This window comes from Ovis canadensis, chromosome 17 (assembly GCF_042477335.2).
Source record: "Ovis canadensis isolate MfBH-ARS-UI-01 breed Bighorn chromosome 17, ARS-UI_OviCan_v2, whole genome shotgun sequence".
In the NCBI taxonomy this organism is placed as follows: Eukaryota; Metazoa; Chordata; class Mammalia; order Artiodactyla; family Bovidae; genus Ovis; species Ovis canadensis.
This window is the reverse complement of record NC_091261.1, coordinates 69,822,790-69,844,250: the sequence shown is the minus strand read 5'-3', so window position 1 is coordinate 69,844,250 and position 21,461 is coordinate 69,822,790. Positions and strand designations below refer to the sequence as shown.

The window sequence follows — 21,461 nt, the reverse complement described above, 5'->3', positions numbered from 1 at the left end:
CTTGGCATTCGGTTCCTGCCATATTCCATGATGCTGAGCTGATGATGAGCTAGTTCTTTGTTGTGTCCCATAATTTGATTTCTGAAGAAAAGACTAGGGCTAGAAACAAGATGTCCACAGAGCGGGCCTAGGGTGAAGCCCTGTGCATTGCAACCTGAGTGAAATATGATCAGACCTTGCATAGAATGGGACACCAGGTAATGGCTGAAATCAAAGACAGAGGAAGCAAAGGGACTGGAAGTGTGCATTGCAAGTCTCCTCACCAGCTATTCACCAATTGAGCTCAGGAGCCAAATATTAAATGATGAAATACCTAGAGAAATAACTATGTTATTATATGAGCATGGTGTCTGTCACAAAGGAATATATACTGCCAGATCTACATATGGGCACAATAGGCAGTGTTTCCATGCATGCAGAGAATGCACCAATTTTCATCAGGATCCTCTAAACCAAGAGTGGAGAGGGTATGTTTTCCTTTACAAGTGAAGAACTGAAGCTGAGTGGTGATGTTGGTTTCTATGGTTACCCAGACAGAGACTGATGGCTGGGATTCAAACTCAGATCTCCAGTCCCAGGGCTATTTTCCTGGTATCTGTGAAAACCTCAAATTCTTGCCCTATCCTATTTCAGGAAAAGACAGCTGGGTGGAGGGAAGAACAGCTGCCATTAGCCTCATAAAAGATGAGTTTCTTGCCCCCCACTGCTACAGAAAGCAGGGAACGAATCCTTTGGTTCTAACTGGAAATAAAGAAAATGTAGCTAAACCTTTGTGGGACAAGGAAGGCAGAGTTTCCCAATTTCAATCAGAAATATATTTAACCCGTTCAGCTATTCATTTACTGCTGGTTTGACCCTGGGTGAGTTACTTTTCTCCAGGGCTCAGTTTTCTTATCTATAAAATGGCAATAAATATAGCATCTAAATGATTGCCCCGAGAATAGTAAAAATAATCAGCATCAAACACAGGAAGAGACACAAAAGTGGTTAGCGATTATTATGACCATCTCTAGACTACTTCTATTAATATTACCTGTCACTGGACTGCTAGGAACAATCATACAAACAACTGTGTTACATGAACAACTCACAGCGTGCCATTGTCCTTCTCAAACGTCTTTAGTGATTATATTCAAGTGTCGTGGCACTACTGGTAAGGAACCTGCCTGCCAGGGCAGGAGACAAAAAAAACACAAGTTTGATCCCTGAGTCAGGAAATTCTCCTGGAGGAGGGTATGGTAATCCACTCCAGTGTTCTTGCCTGAAGAATCCCATGGACAGAGGAGCCTGGCAGGCAACAGTCCATGGGGTCACAGAGAGCTGAACATGACTGAAGCAGCCTAGCATGCACTCATGCATCCAGAATAGGATCTTTTCTCCCTTTTCTCTCATTTTCATGGCCTACCTGCTGTTCCCAGGATGCACACAGCCATTTCCAGCTTCCGGGTTTCTCCTCTGGATACCCTTCTTCTCATTCACTCATCCATTCATTCATTCAGAGACACTTAAAACCATCCCTGAGGCAGGATCACAGCCCAGCCACAGAGATATAACACTTAATAAGAAAGGTGTCTGTCCTAAAGCATTTGCCCTCTCTGTTTAGGGCAGGCAAATAGGGTGTGTCTTGAGAACCAATTTCAGTTCTTTGTAGCTGGTCGGGTTGCTAGTATACCCAAGGTGAAGTGGATTCTAGAGATATAAGGCCACCCTTCAGGCTGAGCTAAAATCTTCTCTGGCGGATTATGGATGTCCACCATGGGCAGAGGAGATGGATTTGAAACGATCTGCTTGCCCTTCCTCCCCAAGGGGAAGCTTGATACACACATGGAGTCCCTCTCAAATTCTACCTTCCCAGTGAACCGCCTGGTTCTTTCCTTCATTTCATCCAGGTCTTTCTTCCAGTGTCCTCAGAAAGGCTTCCCTGACCACCTTGTCTGAAGCAGCCCCATCACTCCCCACTCCCCTTGTCCTTAACCAACTTGATTGCCCATCTTAGTCTTGATGACTACTCAACACAGCTGTTGGTTTCATGTCTCTGCAACCTGAATGGAAACATCGTGAGAGCAAGGTCTTTTCCTTGACCTCTTTAATACCAACGTCCCCGGTACCCCAGAACAGTGCTTGGCATGTGGGAGAAGCTCAATAAATACTTGTAAAGAGGGAAAAATAGGAAGGATTGGGAGGGAGGAAGGGAACGAGGAGAATATCAATGAATCAATACCCAAGTGACCGAATAAAGGATTGAAACGCAGGTGGTACCATTATCTTTCTAGAGTCACCAATGTGAATATGTCTTCCAAACTGCTTGTTTCTCTGTGACAATAAGGCCCTTGGTCCTTAGCCTCTAGGTCTTCTAACTCTGGGAACTACATCCAACCTATTTTTCACGTTGCTATCTAGACTCTAAAAAGAATGGGACAGCTGCTTTTGCTTGCCTTCCAGATATGGAACATTACAATAGAATAAAATGTAATAAGATAAAAAAATGATTTAAAAAAAGAAACAGTTGGTAACACCTAAGAGGTCAAAGGTCCCAAATCAGTCCCCTCCCAGTCTCCTATCAAGTCCACTCAACTCGCTCTGCTTGCAGGTTCCCCAACCCCAACCCCATCGGGGTCCTTCTTCTCCGCATCTCTCCCCGTATGGCCCTCCTCCATTCCTCCCGCCCCCATCCCTGCCCTGGCCTCCTGCCTCCCATGTTGGAGATTAAAAAGAACAGCTAAGCTGGCATTTACTGACTGTCAAACACCTCTCTGAGTTTCTTCAGAACAAACAGACCCAGCCGACTTTTTTGTTTGTTTTCTTCCTTTTCCTAAGCTGCCGAGCTGTCCCTGGCATTGTGTAAGAGGTCACACCGAGGGACTGTCAACAGCTCCCTAATGTCAGCTCCTACTCCAGAATGGGGGTCTGGGGTTTTATGGACCTCAACACACACACACACACACACACACACACACACACAACCAGATGTTTGTTTTCTCTGACAGGTCTGGCTTTTTCCCCCCTGGGAGTGTGGAGGCTTGAAACACACAAGGCCCCTTCCCTAATTGCACATGAAAAACAGCTTGAATAAACGGAGATGTATAAACCCCCACTGTATAATCCCTTCCCGGAGACCAGGAAGACAGAACGCGTTTGTACTTTGTTTCTAAATTTTCAAAGTTTCGCAATAAAACATTCATCTATTTTATGTAGTAAAAGAAAAGCCAAAAGTCCCAAACAAAACTTTTAGTTCTGTGCCCCAAAGTCAATAGTGATAGTTTGTCATTTTATCATACATCCATGTATTCATTCAGTAAATATTTATTGAATGTCTGCTATATATCAGGCACATTTCTAGGTTTGGGTCTTCCCTGGTGGCTCAGTGGTAAACAAAAAAAAAAAAAAAATCCACCTGCCAATGCAGAAAACGCAGGTTCGATCCCTGGGTTGGGAAGATCCCCTGGAGGAGGGTATGGCTACCCACTCCAGTATTCTTACCTGGAGAGTCCCATGCCAGAGAAGACTGGCAAGCTGCAGTCCACAGGGTCACAAAGAGTCGGACATAACTGAGCAACTAAGTGTGAGCATGAGCACGTCTAGGTTTGGGGAGTGTAGTGGTGAGGAAAAGCAGATTCTGGTTCTAGAAAGCTTCTCTTTGCAGCCCCAAATGAAAGCAGGATCTGTGATAAACAGGAGAGAGAGGTGGGCACATCTGTGTGATCTCATATGTTTTGCACAGAGTGATTCTTCCAGAAACACCGTTGTGCCATTCTGCGGCTTAATTTTCTATATTTGACGCTACATCTTGAACTCTTTTTCCTATCAGCCCATAAACTTCTACCTTTTACATTTCAAATGTTGCACAGTGCCTTATTGTTCAGATGTACCAAAATGTACTTAAACAGTTCCCTGGAGTTGGATGTTTGGGTTGTTTCCAAGCTGATTTCTAGAAGTGAGATTGCTAGAAAAGGAAAGGAGTTGAAAACTTGACAGATATGCAAAAGGGGTTAAAGATTCTGAAAAGTGAGAACTTGGCCTCTTCCCTCAGTTTCACGTACTCCATCTATCTCACCTTAAAACTACAGGAACTTGTCCAGAGACACTCAGGGAGTTGGGACTTCACCGATATTTACTTGGCATAAAGCTACCCCAAACTTTAAGAGATCCTAATTTCCACTTTTCCTGCTGGTGGTAATTATCTAATTATATGTTGGTTTTGCCAGGAGACCCATGTGCTTCTGAGAAGCCAAAGTCCAATCTTTCCAGTGCCTAGAGTAGGACTAGGGACAGAGTGAGTACTCAGTGAAAGTCCATGGATGGAATAATTAGTTCAAGAATAGAGGACGAGATGAGCGAGGGGCTGAATGGATATTGGGTGGTTAGAGAGACACATGGGTAGGTGAGGGCATGAAAGGATGAACAGATGGATGGATGGACGGATGGATGGGTGGATGGGTGGGTGGGTAGGTGGGTGGATGGGTGGGTGGGTAGGTGGGTGGATGAATGGATGGGTGGTGGGGTGGGTGGATAGGTGGGTGGATGAATGGATGGATGGATGGGTGGATGGATGCATAGCTGGCTGGACGTCTGGATGGAAAGGTAGATAGATAGATGTATAAGTGGATAGATACATAAAAACATGGAGGAATGAATGAATGACTGGATGGATGAATGGGTAAATCAATCAATCAATGGATGATGGATAAACAAGTAAAAAACACATGTGTGAATAAGTGAATGAGTAAGGGTGGATGGATAGACAGATGCTTAGCAATAGCCAAGTTTACATGATTAACACATTATAAAGATGACTACTTAGTAAAATATTTAATTGGTTATTAAAGAATTCCCCTCCCCCCATAAGACTCCTTTTATGGAGCTGTTTGGGAAGGAAGAGTTTACATTCCTACCAAGGCCAAATGTGTCACATGAAATCTAACTATCAACATGGAAAAAAGAGGATGTCATGCCAGGAACCCTTTGGGCCTGGAACATCACCACGTAAAACCACCACCTTCACAAATATACTTCCTCCTGTCCAGAGCATCTCAATGTCCAAGCCATCATCAAGGAATTAAAGGCCCCACCTTTCTCCATAAGTGCAGCATTGAGCCAGCTTCCCCAAAGCAACAGAGCTTAACCAGTCACTCCACTTTGGATCAATGCATCACCAGGCTTCTGCCCCAGCTTGTCTGGCAAGCCCCTTTGATCTGACCCAAGCCTCTCTAGGTCTCCTGATCCCTTGCCCCAGCCCTCAAAGGCCATCAGTTAAACAAACCACCTTGGGAGCCATCAGCACGTCTTCCAAGGCAAACAAGCCTTGGCCCCAGTGAGGTCAGCAGCCAGGAGGATGAGATGATTAAGCCACTGTCTTTGTCTGCAGCTTGTCTCTCACTGCTATTCTTGACAGATAGCAATGTGGCAAGAATTTCACCTGCATCTGAGAAGAGAGGAGCAAGCAGTAGTCGCTGAGTATTTACCATGTTCTAAGTATTAAGCTGGGCTCTGTACATTGTCTCATTTTATCCTGAGGAGCAGGGAGCAATTTTCCAAAGAGAAAGCTGAGAGGCTCAGAGAGGTTAAGTGGCTTGCTCAAGGTCACACAGCTAACAAGTAACACAATGAAGATTTGAGGTCAGGTTTGCCTTTTTTCAAAGTCATTTTTAAAAATGTATTTCAAATTGTGTTTGAAAAGGTATACAATGGGACTGCTTCAAAGTTTGATAGCCTCATACTGGGAAATTTTAAATATCAGAACTTATGAATGCATCTTTTGGTTAAAATTGAATATTTTTTCCCAAAAAGGCGGTCTTCTATAGCCCAGTGGGAAGAGAGAAGAGGAAACTGAACATTCCAGAGTGTGCCTGTGGATTAGCTGGAGACCATGGGGAGCCCAAGCTTACCCAGAACACAAGGCTGCTTCTCTGAGATCCAGTGCTTGTTTCCAGACTATTCCACCAGCCTCTTATCTCTTTTTCACTCTCACCTGCGTCTCTGTTCCCATTCAGTTCAGTTCAGTTCAGTTGCTCACTCGTGTCCGACTCTTTGCGACCACATGAATCGGAGCACACCAGGCCTCCCTGTCCATCACCGTCTCCCAGAATTCACTCAGACTCACATCCATCGAGTCCGTGATGCCATCCAGCCATCTCATCCTCTATCGTCCCCTTCTCCTCCTGCCCCCAATCCCTCCCACCATCAGAGTCTTTTCCAATGAGTCAGCTCTTTGCATGAGGTGGCCAAAGTATTGGAGCTTCAGCTTTAGCATCATTCCTTCCAAAGAAATCCCAGGGTTGATCTCCTTCAGAATGGACTGGTTGGATCTCCTTGCACTCCAAGGGACTCTCAAGAGCCTTCTCCAACACCACAGTTTGAAACCATCAACACTTCGGCGCTCAGCCTTCTTCACAGTCCAACTCTCACATCCATACATGACCACAGGAAAAACCATAGCCTTGACTAGATGGACCATAGTCAGCAAAGTAATGTCTCTGCTTTTGAATATACTATCTAGGTTGGTCATAACTTTTCTTCCAAGAAGTAAGCATCTTTTAATTTCATGGCAGCAGTCACCGTCTGCAGTGATTTTGGAGCCCCCCCGCCCAAAAAAAGTCTGACACTGTTTCTCTGTTTCCCCATCTATTTACCATGAAGTGATGGGACCAGATGCCATGATCTTCGTTTTCTGAATGTTGAGCTTTAAGCCAACTTTTTCACTCTCCTCTTTCACTTGCATCAAGAGGCTTTTCAGTTCCTCTTCACTTTCTGCCATAAGGGTGGTGTCATCTGCATATCTGAGGTTATTGATATTTCTCCTGGCAATCTTGATTCCAGCTTGTGTTTCTTTCAGTCCAGCGTTTCTCATCATGTACTCTGCATAGAAGTTAACTAAGCAAGGTGACAATATACAGCCTTGATGTACTCCTTTTCCTATTTGGAACCAGTCTGTTGTTCCATGTCCAGTTCTAACTGTTGCTTCCTGACCTGCATACAGATTTCTCAAGAGGCAGGTTAGGTGGTCTGGTATTCCCATCTCTCTCAGAATTTTCCACAGTTTATTGTGATCCACACAGTCAAAGGCTTTGGCATAGTCAATAAAGCAGAAATAGATGTTTTTCTGGAACTATCTTGTTTTTTCCATGATCCAGCAGATGTTGCCAATTTGATCTCTGATTCCTCTGCCTTTTCTAAAACCAGCTTGAACATCAGGGAGTTCACAGTTCGTGTATTGCTGAAGCCTGACTTGGAGAGTTTTGAGCATTACTTTACTAGCATGTGAGATGAGTGCAATTGTGTGGTAGCTTGGGCATTCTTTGGCATTGCCTTTCTTTGGGATTGGAATGAAAACTGACCTTTTCCAGTCCTGCGGCCACTGCTGAGTTCTCCAAATTTGCTGGCATATTGAGTGCAGCACTTTCACAGCATCATCTTTCAGGATTTGAAATAGCTCAACTGGAATGCCATCACCTCCACTAGCTTTGTTCATAGTGATGCTTTCTAAGGCCCACTTGACTTCACATTCCAAGATGTCTGGCTCTAGGTGAGTGATCACACCATCGTGATTACCTTGGTCATGAAGCTCTTTTTTGTACAGTTCTTCTGTGTATTCTTGCCACCTCTTCTTATTATCCTCTGCTTCTGTTAGGTCCATACCATTTCTGTCCTTTATCGAGCCCATCTTTGCATGAAATGTTCCCTTGATATCTCTAATTTTGTTGAAGAGATCTCTAGTCTTTCCCATTCTATGGTTTCCCTCTATTTCTTTGCATTGATTGCTGAAGAAGGCTTTCTTATCTCTTCTTGCTATTCTTTGGAACTCTGCATTCAGATCCTTATATCTTTCCTTTTCTCCTTGGCTTTTCACCTCTCTTCTTTTCACAGCTGTTTGTAAGGCCTCCCCAGACAGCCATTTTGCTTTTTTGCATTTCTTTTCCATGGGGATGGTCTTGATCCCTGTCTCCGTACAATGTCACGAACCTCATTCCATAGTTCATCAGGCACTCTGTCTATCAGATCTAGGCCCTTAAATCTATTTCTCACTTCCACTGTATAATCATAAGCGATTTGATTTAGGTCATACCTGAATGGTCTAGCAGTTTTCCCTACTTTCTTCAATTTGAGTCTGAATTTGGTAATAAGGAGTTCATGATCTGAGCCACAGTCAGCTCCTGGTCTTGTTTTTGTTGACTGTATAGAGCTTCTCCATCTTTGGCTGCAAAGTATATAATCAATCTGCTTTTGGTGTTGACCATCTGGTGATGTCCATGTGTAGAGTCTTCTCTTGTGTTGTTGGAAGAGGGTGTTTGCTATGACCAGTGCATTTTCTTGGCGAAATGCTATTAGTCTTTGCTCTGCTTCATTCTGCATTCCAAGGCCAAATTTGCCTGTTACTCCAGGTGTTTCTTGACTTCCTACTTTTGCATTCCAGTCTCCTGTAATGAAAAGGACATCTTTTTTGGGTGTTAGTTCTAAAAGGTCTTTAGGTCTTCATAAAACTGTTCAACTTCAGTTTCTTCAGCGTTACTGGTTGGGGCATAGACTTGGATAACTGTGATACTGAATGGTTTGCCTTGGAGACGAACAGAGATCATTCTGTCATTTTTGAGATTGCATCCAAGTACTGCATTTTGGACTCTTTTGTTGACCATGATGGCTACTCCATTTCTTCTGAGGGATTCCTGCCCACAGTACCCCATATTCATTCTGAAGTTAAAAAATTCTAACCTGATAATGTTTTTCCCTACTTAAAAATCTTTGATAAAGAGCCAAATTATTATGGAAACATTAAAAACATATAAATAATGTTAATGACATGGGGAAATGTCCCAAGATATAGGTTCAAGGGCATCTTTTTTTAATAGCATGATCCTAACTGATCTTTACTATGTGGATCACATGACTAGGAGGAGAGAGATAGCCTAGAAATATTATGAGCAATGTGGTTTCATGGATATGCCATGACCTCCAAAGCATCCCCAAGGTAGATGTCCAAAGAAACAACTTACACATAAAAGCTGCATAGAATCTGGAAGTGCTGAACTGACATTCAATACACAGTAGATGAATGAGCTGCCCTGGGATACTCCCCGAATCCCACTCTTTGGAGGAGTTTGCCCTTTGATGAGTTCAGCCGGTAAGTTCATGTAGATCTTATTAAGCAGAAAATACTACCTCTGCCTGAGGTAAAGGAACGCCTGTGCTTTGGGTGAAAGAATGGATATCAAGTCTCATTGGTAGGAGACCCTGCAGAATGTCTAGGGCCCCCAGCCTCTCCTGACCTGTGGTTGCCAGATGGCATGTTCCCATGGCAACCAGAAGATGTGAGAAAGGATACCAAGAGCACCCTTCCTTTCAGTCTTGGGATTCTATCCTGGCTTAATGAGACGGTGATGTGGGTAAAGAGCTCGATTGTTTGTGGGCAACCCAAGTCGCTAGTCCAGTGCCAGTGTGATGTAGTCACTGTGTCTAGAAACTTTTTTTCTACAAAACATTTATGTGCCTGGCTCAATACTAGGTATTTGGGGATAATACCTAAGATATGTCCCTTACCCTCAAGTACCTTCACTGAAAGTGAGTAATTGTTTCTGAAAAGATCATTTAAATGCACTATATTACATGAGATTCATTTTTCAAACATCTCACAGATTATCTCTAAACTCATGAAAAGAGTAGAATCACCACTCTAGCTGAAAATACAGGATGTGCAATTAAGTTTGCAAAACTATCTTATAAATGATCTCCAAACACACATGAAAAGGGTCAGGCCATCACTTTAATTAAATGGAGATGCAAAAATGCTTGGCATAAGATAGCTGCTCAATAAATATTGAATGAGTAAATATTAAAATATTGAATGAATAAATAAGTGTTGAATGAATGTTGGCTAAATAAATTGAGTGAACTAGCCATCAAAGCGGAGAAGGCAATGGCACCCCACTCCAGTACTCTTGCCTGGAAAATCCCATGGATGGAGGAGCCTGGTAGGCTGCAGTCCATGGAGTCGCTAAGAGTCAGACACGACTGAGCGACTTCACTTTCACTTTTCACTTTCATGCATTGGGGAAGGAAATGGCAACCCACTCCAGTATTCTTGCCTGGAGAGTCCCAGGGATGGGGGAGCCTGGTGGGCTTCTGTCTATAGGGTCACACAGAGTTGGACACGACTGAAGTGACTTAGCAGCAGCAGCCATCAAAGACAGAGACTGACTAGCCCCCAATCTGTTTCCCAGAACCCTTTGCAGTTAGTGTAGTCACATGACAGTGCTGCAGCCAATGGGATGTGACAGAAGTGATGAGTATACATCCTGAAGTGGTCCATGAAAACCACCCATGATGATCAGTCACCAGCTAAATGGAGAGACTAGGGCTTTGAAGGAACTTGGGTCCCTGAAGAAGCACCATTTGGTAGTCACTGGTGGAGGACATCCCACCAATGATAGACACCTGATTGGCCTTCCACTGGGTAAAGCCATTGAAGTTTGGGGGTTATTTGTGACAACAGCAAGCTTATCCTGCCTTATACTGCTCAACCATTCCTTATCCATTGCCAACTTCCATAACTACAGCTGACGTATATAGCACCTTCCTGCGACTCAGAAAAGGCACCCTTTCCCCATGTTCGCCTTGCCTGCTGCTTCTCCATTTTTCATCTAGACTGGTACCTCCCCAAACATCAGTCATTTTTTATTATCCTCAGACCTCTGCAACTTCCATAAATTGTCTGCACTATCAGACTTCATGATGTTCTTCATGCCAACTCATTTTATTGTCTAATACTTTTGAGTAAGTTCCCTACATACAGGGCATGTATGAAGGGTGCCTCAGCAGTAGAGTTCACCTGCAACGCAGGAGATGCAAGAGACGTGGGTTGGAAGAGCCCCTAGAGGAGGGCATGGCAAACCCACTCCAGTATTCTTGCCTGGAGAGTCCCAGGGATGGGGGAGCCTGGTGGGCTTCTGTCTATAGGGTCACACAGAGTTGGACACGACTGAAGTGACTTAGCAGCAGCAGCCATCAAAGACAGAGACTGACTAGCCCCCAATCTGTTTCCCAGAACCCTTTGCAGTTAGTGTAGTCACATGACAGTGCTGCAGCCAATGGGATGTGACAGAAGTGATGAGTATACATCCTGAAGTGGTCCATGAAAACCACCCATGATGATCAGTCACCAGCTAAATGGAGAGACTAGGGCTTTGAAGGAACTTGGGTCCCTGAAGAAGCACCATTTGGTAGTCACTGGTGGAGGACATCCCACCAATGATAGACACCTGATTGGCCTTCCACTGGGTAAAGCCATTGAAGTTTGGGGGTTATTTGTGACAACAGCAAGCTTATCCTGCCTTATACTGCTCAACCATTCCTTATCCATTGCCAACTTCCATAACTACAGCTGACGTATATAGCACCTTCCTGCGACTCAGAAAAGGCACCCTTTCCCCATGTTCGCCTTGCCTGCTGCTTCTCCATTTTTCATCTAGACTGGTACCTCCCCAAACATCAGTCATTTTTTATTATCCTCAGACCTCTGCAACTTCCATAAATTGTCTGCACTATCAGACTTCATGATGTTCTTCATGCCAACTCATTTTATTGTCTAATACTTTTGAGTAAGTTCCCTACATACAGGGCATGTATGAAGGGTGCCTCAGCAGTAGAGTTCACCTGCAACGCAGGAGATGCAAGAGACGTGGGTTGGAAGAGCCCCTAGAGGAGGGCATGGCAAACCCACTCCAGTATTCTCGCCTGGGAAATCCAGGCAGGCTGCAGTCCATGGAGTCCAGAGAGTTGGACGTGACTGAAGCAGCTGAGCATACATGCCCAGATGCCTAACTGTGAATGGGTTCTATTCGGAAAGCATGTTTGTAAGTCCAACAAAGTTAGCCTAAGTACCCAAATAACACAATCAACTATATAGTACTGTACTGTAATAGGTTTATAACTCTTTTCATATAAATAATACATAAAAACAAACACAAAATATAAAGATAGCATTTTTAATCGTACAGTGTAGTACCTTGAAAAGTATAGTACAACAGGTGGCCTACGGGGGCTGGCATCGGGTGAACAAGCAAGAAGAGTTACTAACTGGAGGAGAGAAAGGAGGTGAGAGATGGTAAAGCTGAAGGATCATCAACAATATGAGATGGAGGGCAGGTGCAATTTCACTCATGTCTGATGCTGATGCCACAGGTTCTAGCTATGAAAATGCTGAACTACTTGACTCTATAAAGCACTGTACAGTCAACCACTTGTAGAGGAGGAACACGCTTGAGAATGTACATCCTACAAGCGAACTAACAACGTGATTGGCCATGCAGATGCTTATTCACATCTTTGGAAGTGTGCAGCTTAAAGTTTTGTACGTACAGACATCACTGCATTCCAAAAGACAATTGTATATTACTCCAGTCCTTGGCATCCCGGGGTCCTTTATTCCAAGTAGAAAGTTGCCTTGAAAATAAACACAAAGAACACAATGATTGATGCTAAATTCTAATCAGATTTCCCTGAATGGGCTCTGGGCCTGCAGGGAGCTCTCTTTCTGTTTAAGAGAGATGAGCAAGTGTTGGAGGAAGTAAAGCAGTAAAAGAACCAAATGAGGATTTGCTTCCTGAAGAACCAAAGGCATGGGAAGGAATAGAAAAGGGAATGTTTCCACTGTGTTTAATGTTACATATAATGTCCTGTTCCATGTATCTTCTGAAAGTCCCTCCCTATCTGAGAAACTTTGTCCTGGAAGCTCACTTAAGATGAAATATTGGGATTTCCCCAGCGGTCCAGCGGCTAAGGCTCCGAGCTCCCAATGCAGGGGGCCTGGGTTCGATCCCTGGTCAGGGAACTAGATCCCACACGCTGCAACTCAGTGTTTGCATGCTGCAACTAAGACCAGTGTAGCCAAATAAATAATAAGAACAAACACGTTTTTTTAAAAACAGATGAAATGTGGTCACTTTCTGGGTCACAAATGTGTGTTTAGGATCAATGACACCTGGAGAGTTCTGGCATTTTATCTTTTACCTGCAGAACATTCTGCCCCATCTCCACCAGCCCCATCAGGCAAGGTTTCAGAGCCTGTGGGGGCCCGCCTATCTTGGTTGCAAAGCTGAGATGTAGTCCCTGCCACCCAGTTTTTCTCAGGCAGAACCATCCCTGCTCACTTGTGCTTCCTCCCCTCCCCCATTTATCAGTTCCAAATCCTCTTTCTCAGCAGTTTCCCTCTCTTGGGTCCAAGCCGCACTTTCTCACAGGAAACCAAACACAGAACATGGTAAAGACAGTCTCCTCCAGGACACACACAGATCCTTTGTGCATGCTAAGCATTTCAGTCATGTCTGATTCTTTGCAACCCCATGGACTGTAAGCCTGCCAAGCTTCTCTGTCCATGGGATTCTCCAGGCAAGAATACTGGAGTGGGTTGTCATTTCCTCCTCCAGGGGATCTTCCTGACCCAGGGATTGAACCCATATCTCTTATGTCTCCTACACTGGCTGGCGGGTTCTTAACCATTAGCGTCACCTGGGAAGCCCCAGAGATCCCTTGAGATCGCCTCATCCCTGAGTGTCGTGTAAGGGAGAAAAAGAAACAAACACACACAGCATATGTATCGAAACCCAAAGCACTACCCAAGGAAGAAAGGTGTATGATGTTGTGTTGTGTGTATGTGTGTGTGTGTGTGTGGGGTGCTTCAGTGGGATGGTGTCTTCAAATACCCCACCTGGCTACTTTACAAGTAGCTATTATTTTAATGGCTTTGCAATTTGATTTGCACAGAAGAGAGTGTGCATTGACAAAAGATCCCAAGGCCCATTGCAATTCTTAAAATAATCATAATCAAGATTTCAAATAGTGAAATAATAATAACTATTATTATTCTACAGCTCTTCCAGGAGGTCTGTAGCTAGCCAGCCTTATGCTTGTTGGTGAGTCACTTTGCCTGTCTTATTTCTTCACCTCTAATATTTCACCTAGATGCTCCTCACTGCCGGGGTCCAGCCCCGGTGGATCCAGGGAATTCGAAGGTGGGGACGGCGTTGGCGTCCTTGGAAAAATACATATTTAATCACAGATATATAGAGAGATTGGAAACGGATAGTGTAGTACGAAAATTAGTGGAGAAAAAGAGGCTGAATAACTTGGCTACGTGGAATAGCATCCATGCTCCAGATGGGAATTCAGCCAGAAAAACGGGGAGCAAGAAAGAACAACATGGGGGTATCAGTCTTTCCGGAAACTTATCCGATTTCTTTATTTTGGGTTTTGCTTATATACCTTTTGTTACATATAGGGATGAATACAGAGTCACGCAGGGGTCAGCAGTCCTGACCTTTATCAAAATCAGGTGCTTCACATAAAAAGCTCTTAGGGATTTTATGATCCTTTCTTTCTGATAAACGAAAACTTATTTTTTCCAAGGGTGTTTTTTTCTTAAACCAGGCACCACCCTCCAAATAAAGTTACATTCCTATAGGGTGAGGGTGTAGTGAGTTACAATCAAGAAAGGAATTTATTTAACCCAAGGTTAACATGATTAATCTTAAAGGTTAATGCTTATTTCTCCTATATGCTTAAAGGTTAATGCTTATTTCTCCTATATGCTAGTTATATTCATTATAAGGGCAGGGAACATGGAGATTTAGCAGCAAACATCAGCCCAACAAACGAAAATCCTTTCACCAATGCTCCCCTTAAGATCTATTTAGTCTTAAGATAGTGATAAAGTTACATTTTTACATAACAAGGACACAGTGATTTATAACAAAGTACAGTGATCTATTACAAAAGAGAAGATTCATTAACTCAAAAAGTCTAGTATTGCTAACCTTAAAAACTACTATATTTCCTTTTCTATATTCCAAATACATGGATTAATATATTCCCAGGTGCCCAAGGATATGGAGGCCTGGCGGCAATCATTGACTCAACAAGGAGAAAAGCCCTATGCTAATCAAGACTCTCAAAATACTCCAAAACTCTCTGTGCTGTTTATGGTTGAGAGGTAGTAAACAATCATGTGCATAGTGGCAGGAGTATGGATAATCCTGTCACACAAGCTAGTCTGTCAGCAGAGAGGTTTGACCTAAGACACCCTTGTCACACCCAGGGCAGGGAATTAGCAGCAATTATTGGCACAACAAATGAAAAACCCTTCACCAATATAGTTCCTAACCAACCCACTATATTAATAATTTCCAACTCCCCAAAAGAATTTGCCTTTAGTAAGTCTAAAACATCTCGTGCCTCTCAGATTGGGAGGCTGTAAACAATCACATGTGGCCGGACGAACCTATACAGGTGGGCTAGATAACCTTCAGAGGAGTCCGTAAGCTGAAATACTCTTGTCACGCCCAGGAATTTTTATTGAGTTGGAGCTGCAAGTTAACTCCTTCTCCGAGAGAAATGGTTATGGGGGAGAGCCCCCCGTAAAGTCAGAGGTGTAGGTGAGAGCATAAAACAGACTCTGGTTTTGGGGTAGATGCTTGGGAACAGGGGGTTTCCTGAGGCTTGATCACGCCTTTGCGTATGCCAAGCCTCCTTCCTCATGACCTTTGCCATGGGCGGAGTTCCTCACGCTGGCCCCTGGTACCTCACAGTCCCATCCATCTCCAAATGTTCATGACTTTATAATTCTACAAAATATTTACAAAGTCACTGCCACTGGGAAGACGGCATAGAGCTCTGTCATTACCAGCTGAGTGGTGTGTCCTTGGACAAGCGACTCAACCTCTGTTCCCAGTATGATCATCTGTAAATATAAGGATAGTGATTACCTGGCTAATTCATAGAGAAGAATTGAATTAAACCAGGTAAGCACTCGGTATGGTGCCTAGTATAACGAAGTCATTAAACACAGTGCTGGGACCCGAGCTGGGTGGCCTTTTCCATGCCTCGGTTTCTTTGTCCATCAAATGAGGATGTGTGCAGCGTAGCCTTCTCAGTGCTGCTGTGGAGACTGAGTGAGATCAGTGACTGGCACACGGTCAGCTCTTTGGATGCAGTCGTTGCTATTATGGATGTCGCTGCCGTGGTTGTTGTTATTCCCACCTGTGCCCTGAGAGACCAGATGAGGTGACCCTCCCAGGTGAGAAGGCTCTGGCTATGGAGGTTTAGATTCTTTCAAGACCGGAAATTTCAGAAACCCAGAGATAGGCTGAAATGTAAAACCGTTGCAATAGGGTTCTGCTCAACACCCTGGCAGTTCCAAGGCAAGGTGGGAGGAGGAGAGAGGGAGGGAGGGAGGGAGGACCAAGCCCTAGCGCAGGAAGGGCTCGAGTTCATTACCGCCACTCTGAAGATTCCAGGAAGACTAAGGAGGGCCCCCACGGCCCCAGGGATGAGCAAACACAATCTTTGTGGGGGGCCTTTGTTGAGTAACTAGGGCAAACTCTCTGTGTGTGTCTGTCTTCCTTCCTTTTATCCTATTAATGAAAGAGAAAGAGAAGAAAGATTTCCCTTTAGAAAGTCAGGAGACAAGGGGGATGCATTAAATGCTGAAAGCCCAGAGGGCAAACTTCGGAATCTACCCACACAAGGCAAATTCCTTGTCTCTCTAAATCCTTCCAACTGCTCCCCGGGCCAGGTGTTGGCGGCTAAGTCAACGACTGTCACACAGCAGATGAACAAGTTCAAGTTGGCTTTCGGGACCCATCGGTGTTGGAGCCAAAGAGAGAGACGGTCTTTATCTGAGGATATTCCAAAGCATCTGGGGCCAGAAGTTCTGACAAAACAGGAAACCAAGCAGCATTTTGAAGCAGAAACCCTGGTCTCAGCCCGTGAGTTTTTGTTTCAGGGTCTGACATACATCTGTTGTGAGACCTCGGGCAAGTCCTTTTCCTCCTCCAGGCTTTGATTTCCAGGTCTGAAAAGTCAAAGGGTCAAAACACGTGGCATCTGGGCTCCCCTCTAGTCTTAACCTCTAGTGTGGAGGAAGTTGGACTAAAGCTTTGAATCAGTTTCTGAGATATCATATTGAAAAGGCATTTAGAGACAATTATAGTGAACACTTCTGCAGTGATGTTGACCTACATCCATTTGCCGTGGTCCCGTGTTTCACCAGGCATCCTTTTATGGGACACAGAGTAGATTATGCTAGTACATTCTTTTCCCACGCTTGGGTTCAGAGAAGGGATCAGAACCCTCAGTGATAAAGATTTAGGATAAAAATATAGCTAAGTATCAGAACACAATTTTAAAACTAATCACCCATTTATCCATTCATCCACAAAACCACTCAATCATCCATCCATCTATACAGGCATAAATGCTTCTGTCATCCATCCATTAATGAATCCACTCATCAGTTTATCCCTGTATTCATGCATCCAAACATGCACCATTCATACATACACATACATGTGTTCACCCATCTGTTCATTTATTCAATCATCCAAACTTCCATTCATCTATTAATTAAGTCACACAGACATACATACATACCTATGTGCACCCATCCATGCATGCATCCATCCTCTCATCCATTCATCTATACATCCATGAGTCCCTCCAAATATCCATTTATCTTTGCATACACATAACTTTCCATCCATCTAGCCAGCCAGCCAGCCAGCCAGCCATGTACTTATCCCTTCATTCATGAAACCATTTTTGTTTAGTTGCAAAGTCAAGTCCAACTCTCTTGCAGTCTTGAGGACTATAGCCCACCAGGCTCCTCTGTGCATGGGATTTCCCAGGCAGGAATACTGGAGTGGGTTACACGCATATATATAGCTACCTACCTACCTACATCCAGCCTTCCGTCTTTCATTTATCCATCAGTGCACCCATTCACTCATTTATCCATTCAGTGATGAACCATCATCCATTCATCCATCCGCCTTCAGAGAGAAAAGACGTCCATCCATTCCTTTAAGGAGCTCACGATCTAGTAATAGATGAGAGAACAGATATTTTCAATAGACTGTGTGAGTGGCTATGATAGGAAGTAAAGAGAGAGAGGTGAGAAGGGAGGGAAATACATCAATAACGATAACTACCAGGTAATAAACCATCTCTGTATGCCTAGGTTTTAAATTATAGTTCATACCAATTTTGTGAGCTGCATATTATAATCTTTCTTTTGATGATGAGAAAACCAAGGCTTAAGGAGGTTAATTAACTCTCCCCACATAGCAGGTAAGTAATACAGCTGAGACACAGACAGCTCGGTATGAGAGCCAAGGTCCTTCTCCATATATTCACTCATTCCAGAGGAAGAAGGAGGAGAAGGAGGTGACCGAGGGAGGATGAGATGGTTGGATGGCGTCACTGACTCAATGAATATGAGTTCAAGCAAACTCCGGGAGATAGTGAAGGACACGGAAGCCTGGTATGCTGCAGTTCATGGGGTCACAAGGAGTCAGACAAAACTTAGAGACTGAACAACAATATGTAAAATATTTAGTACACAACATTGTAAAACAACTATACTTCAATAAAAGTTAAAATTAAGTTTAAAAAGAAAAAAGAATATTTAGCACAGGTATTTTCTAAATGGCTGATGAATGCTGTGCTGCTATTATTAAGAAGGGTCTAATCTAGTATCTGATACAGGCACTTGCATAGACATTGTCTCACTGATTGCTTCTAACCACCCTCGAAAGGTAGGGGTGATTATCCCCTACATACTAATGAGGTGCCCACAACCTCAGAAATTAAGTGATGGTTAGGCAGTTAAAACAGGATTCTCACCCAGCTCCTTGCCAAACCCCAGTGGCCTCAGCACTTCCCTAAGCCCTCGGGGCCAACAAAAGACAAAGTCTAGATATTGGTGCCTGAGTCAGGAGAAGACCATTTCTCAAGAAGGAGGGGTTACTCACAACAGCGCAGGGTGATACCTGATTGAGGAGGAAATGATGATACTCAGGAAACAGGGCATATTCATAGACGCACACGGTTCTGTGCTGAGGTGTCTGATATAGGCTGGAGTGACTTGGAGAGGGGAGAGAAGTCCATGAAACCTGGAAAACCACAGAAGGCTTCACAGATGTGGCGGCTTTTAATGAATAGCAGGGTTGAGGTGTTTGAACCAGTAAGCAGAGAAGACGGGTACGTAGAAATGACAGAGATAGGACTGACTTTCCTGCAGTAGACAAAAGGAGAAACAACTTCTAATAAGATACAATAATGACAGAAACTATAACAACAATCATTCACATGCCAGGAAGTGTTCTGAAGTTTATAAGAGCTCACTTGAGTCTTTATATTGATCCTTTGCAGCAGGTAGTATGATCATCACCATTCTATAGATGAGAAAACTGAAGCACAGAGATGAAGCAATTTGACCAAGATCACAAGTTAAAACGGAGAAAACCAAAATCAGCCAGCAGGGTAGTTATGAACACTAGTAGGGGAGAGACTATAAGGCTGCTGAATAGTGTAAGAACAAAGGCTAGAAATTCAGACATTCATGAGTTGAATCTAGGGACTTCCCTGGCGGTCCAGTGGTTAAGACTTCAACTTCCAACGCAAGGCGGTGCAGGTTCAATCCCTGGTCAGGGAGCTAAAATCCCACAGGCCTCATGGTCAAAAGGTCAAAACATAAAACAGAAGCAATGTGGTAAGAAATTCAATAAAGACTTTAAAAATGGTTCACATCAAAAAAAAAAAATCTTAAAAAAATAACTTGCATCTAGACAATCTGGGGTTCAATGCATGCTTCTGCCCACTTTCTGGTGGTAGAATCCTATCAAAGCCCCTTAATTTTCCTAAACCTAGATTCTAAGCCTGAAAAAATAGGGCATGGAAATGGCTAGTTAAGCCCTTGGAAGGTTGATGTGAGGATTTTTATAAACCAGAAGTCATCCAAGTAAGGACACAATACATATTTAAATTAGGCGGATGGGACCTCCCTAGTGGTTCAGTGGTTAAGATTCCACGTTCCCAATGAAGGGGGCCTGGGTTCAATCCTTGGTCAGGGAACATGTTGCAAATAAATAAATAAAAATATTTTTTTAATATAAATAAATTAGGGGGTGCTGACACCACTGTCTTTTAGGGTGAGGACCTTAGAAACACAGGTGGAAGCAAATATATCCTGAAGATTTAGAATGCCACTTTGGGACCCGCTCTCTGGATTCGAATCTCAGTTCGGCTATTTCCTAGTTTTGTGCCTGGAGATAAGTCACTGTGTGTTTTTGACCCTCGCTTTCCCATATTTTGAAAGGGGATGGACCTGTTCGCACTGAAGATTAAAAAGGGATGGAAACAAGGCCTGCTTCCAACTGTTGCACTGGAGACTAAATGAGTTCGTGGACTGTACTAAGAACCTGAAACAAGGCCAGGGAAAGGAGGATCACTGGGAAGGTCTATTCTCATTAATCCAAGAGGCCAGGTCAAGGGCATCCCCAAGACCTCAGAGCACGCCTTGAGAGTGGTTTCTGAGGATGACAAGGCACAATGCATCCAGCAGCCACAGCGGGAGAGCCAAGCGTGTCAGCTATTATGCTGCCATCAATAGCTGTCGATGTCACGGCTTTGGAACCCCCTGCCTTAGACACCAGAATCTCATGGTGAATTTCACCCCCATAAGCACTGGAGCATTCAAGAAACAAGGGTATGTGCAAAGCAGAAATAGAGACACAGGCTTAGAGAACAAATGTAAGAGAGTAGAAAAGAGATGGAATGGATTGGGAGAGTGGGATGTACGTACATACACTGCCGATACCATGTACAAAATAGAGAACTAGTGGGAGCCTGTTGTATAGCACAGGGAACTCTACTCAATGCTCTGCGATGATCTAAATGGGAAGGAAATCCAAAAAAAGAAGAGGGATATATGTAGCCGACTCATTGTTAAAGACCCTGATGCTGGGAAAGATTGAAGGCAAGAGGAGAAGAAGGCTGCAGAGGATAAGATGGTTAGTAGCATCACCAATTCAATGCGCATGACATTGAGCAAACTCTGGGAGATAGTGTAGGACAGGGGAGCCTGGTGTGTTACAAGCCTTGGGGTCACAAATAGATGGACATGACTGAGCTCCTGACCAGTGACAACAATAGGTGATTTACTTTGCTGCACAGCTGAAACTAACATGACACCGTAAAGCAATTACGCCCCAATAATTTTTTTTTTTTTTAAGAAAAAGTAGGGCCTCATTCTGTAACTGAAAAGACTCCAGCCACAGCCCTAGGCCCAATAGATACACACACACACACACACACACACACACACACACACACACACACTTACTTCCACCAGGAACCAGCCATTGTGTGATGCAGCTGAACTTTCTACTGTTCCTATTTGAGTCAGCACGAGCAAGCGATTGCTTCCCAAGTCCTATTTATGGCCGTTTTGTTTTGCAGGAGTTAGCAAGGGCGCGGGTAGCAGACGGATATTGTTGTTTTCCAGAAAGTCTATTTAAAAAACAGAATGCCGTGACGGGTTGGGTTTGAAACAATGAGGATAAACATACGGTGATGTTTTTCCCTTCATTCGTTTGGACTTCTGTTGAAACCCAAATCTAAAACGACCATGAACATAG

The 21,461-nt window shown here is 43.8% G+C and overlaps 1 long non-coding RNA gene across 1 annotated transcript in view; it reads right to left on the bottom strand.

Moving 5' to 3' along the window:
• Positions 1-21,166: 21,166 nt before the first annotated feature.
• LOC138422533 (uncharacterized) overlaps positions 21,167-21,461 on the bottom strand; it is a 320,815-nt gene continuing 320,520 nt past the window's right edge. The window contains exon 5 of the long non-coding RNA XR_011249909.1: positions 21,167-21,333. This is a non-coding gene — a long non-coding RNA (uncharacterized lncRNA). The remainder of the gene's footprint in view (positions 21,334-21,461) is intronic.